Source organism: Corvus brachyrhynchos, unplaced genomic scaffold, assembly GCF_000691975.1.
Source record: "Corvus brachyrhynchos isolate BGI_N302 unplaced genomic scaffold, ASM69197v1 scaffold46, whole genome shotgun sequence".
Classification (NCBI taxonomy): domain Eukaryota; kingdom Metazoa; phylum Chordata; class Aves; order Passeriformes; family Corvidae; genus Corvus; species Corvus brachyrhynchos.
In genome coordinates this window covers 6,576,389-6,585,415 of record NW_008238838.1, presented here as the reverse complement: position 1 = coordinate 6,585,415, position 9,027 = coordinate 6,576,389, and the positions used below count along the sequence as shown (strand labels likewise).

The window sequence follows — 9,027 nt, the reverse complement described above, 5'->3', positions numbered from 1 at the left end:
TGGGAGCTGCCAGTGGCCCAGCTCCCACCACAGCACCCATTTCCTACAACCCTGCCCTATGTGCAATCTTCCCCACAGACCCAGAAATGCAAATCCCAAATTCCCCCCAAAAACCCCAACCAAATGCTGCCTTTCAGCTAGGGTGATGATGATCTGAAAGGCTGGGGGAGGCACAGCAAAGTCAGGATGGCATTTCCTCATCCCTCACCCAAGGAGAGGACAGGAACCTGGGAAGCAAAACCAATTGCTTTTCACTTTTCTTCCACTGGAAAGGTTTTCATCCAAGTTAAAATGTTCCTAAGATGATTCCTGCCACAGGGAAGCAGGTTTTCTGCCAGTTTCATTGCACACTTCTGGTTCCCACCAAGGCAACACGTGCAAGAGAAGGCAAGGGCAGTGTGGCCAGAGCTGACCAAAGAGGCTTCTCTGTGACAAGTGCCTCTGGTCACTGCTCTTATTCGCAGGAGTGCCCTGCCCTGTGCTCGGCACTTGGGATCTTTTCTACGAACAGGGGGAAGGAAGAAAGAGAAGAGGAAATCACCTCGTTCCTGGTAAAAATAGCAGACCGCCCCGGAGGGGAGGCGGGCGGGCGGGACATACAGAGGGTTTCGGTTCTGAGCGCTGTTCCATTTCGCAGAAAGGGGCCCCGGTTTGTGGGCTGGTGGCGCTCTGCTGTGCCCCGACCACCCCAGGGCACAGAGGAGCCAGCCCGGTGCCGCGGCGCACGGGGCGAGGGGCCAGCGAGGTGCGGCTGCTGCACAGCGCCGGGGCCTCATCCCTCCCACGCAAAGGCCGTCCGAGTGTGCTGTGCAGCCGGCTGGGACCGCAGCCCGTGCCCAGCTGAGATACGATCTGTCACCGGCGCTGCCCGTGCCGCGCTGCTGGCAGCCCAGATTCACACGGTCTGAGAGCCGCTGGCAGGGTGTCTCCGCACCCAGCATCCTCTGTACATCCTCTCTGTCCATCCCCTCATCAGAGAACCCTTTTCTGCTACAATTTGCACATCCTATTCCAGACCTGTGACAATAGAATGGCTTAGAATGGCTTAAATTGGGAGGGACCTTAAAGCTCATCTCATTTCAACCCCCTGCCATGGACAGGGACACCTTCCACTATCCCAGGGGCAGCCACAGCCTCTCTGGGCAACTAGTGCCAGGGCCTCACCATCCTCACAGGTAAAGATGATACCTGAGCTCACAGCCATCTCTGCTCCTGCGTGACAGCAAAGCCCTGAGAAACCAATGGAACAGCCAAAGACACGCAGTGAAATCTGGAAGGCAACGAGCTGTCCCAAAAGCCTTGTGCTGCCACGCACATGCACTTTCAAGAAGGCCAGCTGGGTTTTGGTTGGGTTTTTTAAAAACACAGCCTGTGCTGTGGTGAAACTGGACTTCTTGGAGTCGTAGCCTTCCTGGGTTTACTCTGTGCACCCCAAAATTAGTACAACCTGTCCGTAAGTACCATAATAAAAAACGCGTAGTAAGCACTTTGCCTTTATTTATGTCAGTGCTGGTTTCAAGGAGGATGAATCATGCTTCCTCCTTAGCACTCCTTTCTAATATGATTTACTATAAATACTGCGTGGAGACAAGAATGAGGGAAGGTGACCAAGGGCAAAGCATGTGGAGTCCAGCACCATCCCCAGACTCAGCGGCAAAAGCATAAAAGTGATGCCTTTTCCTCTGGTCCTAAAAACATGTGTCAAACACAGTTACGGTGATAAAAAAGGGTACTTTTATACGAGGATCCTCAGACGCACAGATTCGTCAGGTAGAAAAGGCCGAAGATGCACATCCCGTGTGAGGTGTGTACAATTTTTACAGATCCTGCAAATTAGCATATCTGACAAGAACCCCCAATTAGGAACCTGCCTGGTGAAGTAATTCCCCCAGTTCTAGTACCTTCTAGATTCTCCCACCTCAGGATGACACCCAGGCCCTGTTTACAAAAGTATATTTCGGAAAGCTGGTTTCAGCCTTGGTTTCTAAGGAGAACCAAGATAGCACAGGGATCCTGGAATTTGTTTTGTCTTTCTGCCTAGGAAAATGTTGAAACTAAGCTACAATATGAAGCTACAAAGCTACAAGTATATGTGTAAAGGATACAGAGAATATATAAAAGAAAAAAGGGTAAAAACCAAAACGGCATCAAAAGCACATCCAGTAGTTATGAGGGAGCAGCAAACCACACGTGGATTGTAACTGGTGCAGTACCTGGTGTGGAAATCATAAAACCACAGAATACCCTGAACCCAAAAGGATCATCAACATCCAGCTACTGGCACTGCACAGGACAGCCCCAAAAATCCCACCATGTGCCTGAGAGCATTGTCCAAATGCTCCTTGGACTCTGTGGCAGAGTTGGTGTTTGGGAATCACAATGGTTGGGAAAGATGTCTGAGAGCATTGAGTCCAACTGTTCCCCCAGCACTGCCAAACCCACCACTAAAGCACGTCTCTGGGTACCACTACCACACGCCTTTTGAAGCCCTCCACTGGCAACGGAAATGGCCTGGCGCTTGGGGCTGTGGGGTTTTTGAGTTTCTCTTTGTTTTTACGCTCAGCCGATGCTCCCCTTCCTTATAGGTCACCAAGGTGAAAGCAGGCATCTTCCTCCCCACCACAAGCTGCAGATGGATGAAAGTGCATTGTTTCAAGAAGGGGGTGCACAGGTCCCCTTGGCGGTGTGTACGGCAAACACCACAGCATCACCCGTGCCGGCATCCAGTGCACTCCCCCGCTGCAGCGAGCCTGCCGCTCCTCGCACAGCACTGAACAGAGCAGGGGTTATCAGCCCGGCTGATACACGCAGATAACCAGCCCATCTCCCGCGCTGACACTGGTAACAAAGCAGGGTGTTTAACGCTGATTTATGGTGGGCGGGCAGCGCTAGCCAGGCTTTGCGCGCCTTGCAGCGCTCGTGCCTACGTGGAGAAGCCTTTCCTCAATCGCACATTGCCGGCTTGTTTGCTAAACAACATGCCAATAAAACAGCAATGAGACAACGAAGGCCGATGGAAACCTGAACCAGCACAGCAGGGCGCGTATCCAACCATAATCTACTTAAAATCAGTTAAGAACACTACAGCGAAAATGATCTGGGCGGCCCTGGCCCCTGGCCAGCGCATAAGCCTGGGCCACAAAGGCTCGCTCCCGCAACCCCAGTTTTAGGCAATGCTCCCTCCTTCAGACGCAGAGTGACCTCTTGCCAAAAAGAGGAATCCACCTTTCTTGTGAATGACGTGGTCCAACAGCACTTGTACTCTACCAGAGGTACCTGCTGCTCTGCTGTCAGCACAGATGTTACCCAAAGCGCTGCCAAGGCAAACCAGCGTGTTCCAAACCGAAACCAAGTGGTTCAGGCATGCCTCAGCCTGAATAAAGATTATCCAGATCGGACGCACAGGTGATGCTCCTTAACACCCCACAGCAGGTCTGAGCAACTGGGCTTGAGCCTGGGAACAAAAGCAGATGTCACGACTGCAGTGGAAACTCATCAGCCCATATGAAAAGGCCTCTGGCCACACACAGACTCCCCTGCCATGTCTGCATGTATTCCAGAGGATGCATGAACCCTTTCCTGTTGCTCATATTATATGAATCCATCCTGTCTGAAATTCCCTATGTGCCACTCTCCCTGTTTCAGCTGGTACCTGTCACACCACCAATCTCTACCAGGGCCAGTGTGCACACCAAGCTCTGTCCAGGTCACCGGCCGCAGAGTGGGATGCAGATCCCTTCCACCATAAAGCGCTGAGCCAGGCCGGGGGGAAGAACCCCTCACCGGCAGAATGACACAAGCCAGGACTGCCGGGTGAGGAGGAATGAATGGAATAGGCTAATTTACACAGGAAGTGAGCACTTACCAGACCCTTCATCCCAACACACAAAACCCTCTGCCATATCTGGAAGCAATTACACCCAGTTAACATGATCTGCCTGCCACTAAAATTAACTGCAAACAGAAATATTTTTCACTTTTGCAACAGGAGATGCCATGGCCCCGTGTTTGGCTGCCGGGAAATATTTAGTAATTACTCATTTAAAGCCTCTCTTGAAGCTGTCAAGGGGGGTAGAGGGGGAATAAAAGAAAAATCTTGCTAATTGCAGGCAAAAAGGAAAATGCAGATCATTTTACTCTATCCAAGGAAAACAGATTTACAGACTGGTGTAACTAAAGAGCCAACATCCCACAGAAGCGGGGAAGGCTGCAGGTTTTTTTTTCATGAATCCTCAGTCACCAACAGCCCAGGCTGCTCTGCACCACTCCCGTGCTCCACAAGGAAAGGAAGAAACATTGGAGAGTCACTCCTGAACTAGCACAGGCTCTCGGAGGGGCCCTCTGTACAGCTGAAAAGGCTTTTTAACCAACATCACTCTGCAAGGTGTCACGAGGACTGAGGATGCTCTGCAAATCTCATCGAGCTGCTGCAGCCACAGCCAGCTGTGGGGAAGAGCCACCCAAGTGTCCTCAGCGCGGCAGGTTTCATGCATTGGGGTCCCAGCCCTGCAGCCAATGGGGTCCTGGTCCCTGGGAATTGAGCGGTGCTGGGGAAGGGGCTGCACACCAGGCAGAGAGCAGGCAATGACCCTATCACGCCCCTGGATGTCCCTCTGCAAAGTATCAGAAGCACCAGGCATCATGGCCAGGAGAAACCAGAGTTCCACTGGGCAGGGGGAAACAAACAAACAAATACATAGAAAATCGGTGTTTTCTGATGGGAACCTCAGAGCTTCACTTTCAAATGCAGTGCATGCATAACTAAACTGATGCAGAATAATGGATGGAATAATGTAGAAGCCGAAGGGGGCTTTTCTCCCTCCACACTTGGAGCTGAGTATGGAAATAGTTAAGTCACCCACTGAATAAATCAAAAGTTCAAGGCTGCAACATACCATGCTGTATTCCCCCTCTGCCCATGACAAGAACCAGAGAGCCCCCGAAATCCCAAGCATCCTGCACGGGGTCTCGGCCGGCGCTCACAGGTTACATGCTCAGGGTCAGCGCTGTGGACCTTAGCTGCAACATTCATTTCCTGAGCGGGGCACGTCCCCCTGACCATAAAGCTAATAAGAGCTTCCTCGCCCGGCTGCCCTGCACTGCAGCCCAGCAGCCGGGAACGCTGGTTTCCATTAGCCCCTTATGATGCCAGGTGCTGCTAATAAGGCCCATCAGCAAGAAACAAGAGCTGCCAGGTCATCCTCGAACTCTGGAAGTAATCATGGGCAGAGTTTGGGGGGCTGCTGCCCTGGCTTTTTCCTTCCCTCTCCCCCTTGCTTTCTATTTTTCCTCCTTTTTTCAAAAGTTTAAATTGCAGTGGAACATAAATTGACGAATGCTTAAAATAAAATAAAAATAACTACTGTATTCGGCTACTGAAATTAACACTAATAACATCTCACAAAGCACTTGGGATCCGATTTATCACGTTTATTGCTTTAATGGTACACTGCATCTGTTTCTCACTGTGACATGCCGAGCAGTGCCAACGTGCCTAATGGCATTAGCAGTACAACGCTCAGCTAATCCAGGTGGAGACAGGGGAGGTGAGGCTGCCAGAGGAAGAGCCAAAGGCTGGATCCCCATGGGAAGCTGCAGTTTTCCCAAGCAGGAGCTTTTCAGACTGGTGGGAGCATCGATGCCTGGCCCGCCCTGAACACTGGTGCTGCTGGGAGCAGACAGGCAGATCCACTGCTTTTCTGTCTTTCAATGGGGAAAGAGGGCACAAATCTGGAGTTTGAGGTACAGTGGCTGGCCAGCAGTCACTGGAGCAGAGCGAGCCTCCTTACCCCTGTCTTTAAGTCCTTCACTGGCGCACACACATCTTTAGCTGACAGCTCAGCCATGGAACCTCGAAATGCAGAACAGACCTGACAGTTGGCATGGAAGCTTTTCCCCAAGGTCCATCCCCCCATATGACAGCGAGAACAAGCACCTTCCACCCAAAATTGCCCCACAAGGAGCATATGCACACCACTGGCCTCCACTGGCCTCATGACACCACCACCACAAGGCACTTTTACTTTCCCGACCAGCATCTCCATCTCGCACTGACACACGTGGCGAGCACTGCCAGCAGCTGCATTGCCATGGAGGGCCAATTCCCAGGCAGCACTGGCTTGGGATCCTCAACTGTGCCATAAATGAAGCGTATGGGATCACATCCCACTGACAGCCTTCCCAGCCGCTATCACTTTATAAAAGACGTGGTTTAATTTTTTTAAAGTTTAAAGGTATTTAACTTCCCAATGACAAATTATGCCAGGCTCAGTTGGCAGCTCGGCACAGCTCTCGCCTTGCAGCTTGGAGGTTTTCCTTCACAAAACAACCCCAAAAAGGGCCACTGAACTATGGCTTTTTTGTCTGCAATTAGAAGCGATGATCGATACTAACATTAGATTAAGTTTGAACTTTGCTGAACCCAGAAGGAAATCTTTTATAAAAAAAATTAAAGACTCGACGACTCAATCTACACTCAATTAGTCAAAATCATAAGCTCAGTAAGGGAGAAAAAAATGTATCATGCAGCAGCCGGTGCGTTCAGGGACCTGAAAACCCCGATCAGAGGCAGAGCCAAGGCTTGTGGCCACTTGGCCCCCCAAAGGTCACAACTCAGTGCTCTTGGATATGACACGGCACAGACGATGCTGCCACGAGGCCAAGGAGCCGTGTTACCACGCTGGGCTAGGGCAGATGACCGTCCCTCGGGCACCGTCTGTCACCCAGGGCCAGTGGCCCCCTGTGCTCACCGAGGCCAAGCCAACCCTCTGCTCTCCTTTTTCATGCACATGCTTCCCATACTAAGGAAGACAGGAACAACACTCAGAAGGCTCCAAGACTATAAACATATATGTTTACACTTCTATAGGCATGTGTGTGTGTAAACAAACAGCCCCGCCATATGCATGGGCTGCCTGTGCTCTGTAAACAGGCTCGGCGCGCACTGGCTCACCGAAATCCTTGTGCAAAGAGCACCATTGGTGCTGGGTGGCTTTGGGCTCTGTCACCTGCTAGGGAAGCAGCACATGGAAGCTGTCACACTGGCAGCCAAACACCCCACGGAACAGCGAGGTACCCCCAGCCCTGGCCCCCTGCCCCTGGCCCCCAGCTCACCACAGCTGGGAGCGGCTCTGATCGGGCACCTCCGCGCTCGCATCAGGGTCGGAAAGCAAAACCACAGCAGCGAGTGCACGGCAGAAAGAGGTCAGCGAAAGCTGACGAGTGACACCGTGGCGCCCCTGGCACTTCCTGCCCCCATCTCCAGCCGGTGCACAGACGCCAGTGCAGGGTGCAGATCCCCAGGCCCCCTTACCACCAGGCAGTGGAGCGAAGAGGAGCCCGCAGCCAGCACGGTGCAGCTGCCACCAGAGCTGCTCCGGCAGAGAGCTGCAGATCCCAACCCAGTGCAGATGCTGTTTAACAGCTCCATGAATACAATAGGATCGCACAAATCCTCCCCAAATGGTAATTCTCACAACGTATTAGAAAGCAAACACTATAAAAAAGCCACATGAGACCCTGTCTACACACAAACCGCCTGGGATTTAGACTTTGGGGGCCGAGGAGTGAGTTCATTGGACTGTGACCCAATGCCTTTCAACATGGACAGTCTTACAGATCAGTTTAAACACGGCTCAAAGGATTTGGCTAACCCTGCAAAGTTTGCCAGTGCCAGGTAATCGGTCTGAAAGCAAGAACAGGCAAACGGAGTTTGGCGTTGGCTTCAGCAACTGCCTTTAAGACTCCGCTGGCAGGGGCCAGTGCTGAGCTCCATGCTCCAGGTAGACCCTGAGCCCCGCAGAGCATGGTGTGTGGGATCATGAATAAGTGAGAAATAAGCCACGGCTGCAGCCGCGGCTGTCAAAACAAGCTGAACCCGGGAAGGCGCTGTGAAATAGGGGCTGCTGTGCTGGACAGCTGGGCCGTGCTCCCTCATCTCTCGACCGCACGGGGAAGAATCTGACCGTGCAGCTCTCCCTCCCTCTGGACAGATCCACGGCTGGTGATAGGAGCCTTCGGACAGCCCCAGCATCGCCCTCCACTGCGGCCACAGCAATTGCTGCTCTGGGCTTGGAGGGGGAAAGGGAGAGCCTTGAGACCGTGGCGGAAAGGCACGTTAAAATTCTCTCTGAGCCCTCACTGCAGCTCTCCCGGTGACGTTCGGTCTGCATCACCGCACGGCCGAGGCGGCTTCGGGCACGTAACCAACGCCAGCCCCAGCTCTCCCACTTGTGAGAAGGGGAAACAAAGCCGAAAGCGGCTGTGCACCCACACGGAGCCGAGGACCCTCAAGGGGTGAAGGCTGCTCCCCGCAGGGTCCACGCGGCTGAGCGAGGGGCGATGCTGCCAGAACTCGCGCAGGGCTGAGGATCCCGGCTCGGCAGCTGCCGCCCTGCACCCGGAGTGTTCACGGGCTGAGCGTACGGGGAGCCACTGCTCCGGCACCCGACAGCAGATATCCCGCACGGCTCACGGGCAGCAAGCGTGCCGGCAGCCCCGACTTCCCCGCCGGAGGCGCGTGCCGGCACGGACACTGGCCCTGGAGCGCCTTATGCGCATCAGGACTAATTAACCTGTTGATTCATTAAAAATCTGATGGGGTGCGCAGCCAGGGGAGGCAGGGAGAAGCTACGGCACCGTGCTGGTGATGCCTTCTCTAGGCAGGACGCTGCTGTCCTGTCGCGGGGCTGCAGCCACACCGGGGGCCAGAGCAGCGCTCGCCAAAGCACGTCCAGAGCCGTGGGATTTGACTGGCGATGTCAATTCTGGTGTGGTAATTATCGTGGCTTCCTTCCCCAGCCAAATCGGGGAACAAGCCCTGATCCCTGAACCACGACCAGGAGGCAGCAAACAGCGGAGCACTGAGCTCACGTGTCAGTAACCACCACCACGCTCGCACCCCGCAGCAAGTCCCCAGGGTGCAGGGCTTGGAGTGAGCACACAGATGCCCCCACACTGAGCAGGGGAGCCCCAAAACCGCATCCGCAGCTATTGGACGTTAAGCCCTTCACCGACTCGACAACTTCA

At 53.5% G+C, this 9,027-nt stretch overlaps 1 protein-coding gene across 1 annotated transcript in view; it reads right to left on the bottom strand.

Moving 5' to 3' along the window:
* ZBTB16 (zinc finger and BTB domain containing 16) overlaps window positions 1–9,027 on the bottom strand; it is a 53,621-nt gene that overhangs the window by 42,429 nt on the left and 2,165 nt on the right. The gene's annotated exons all lie outside the window — the stretch shown is intronic.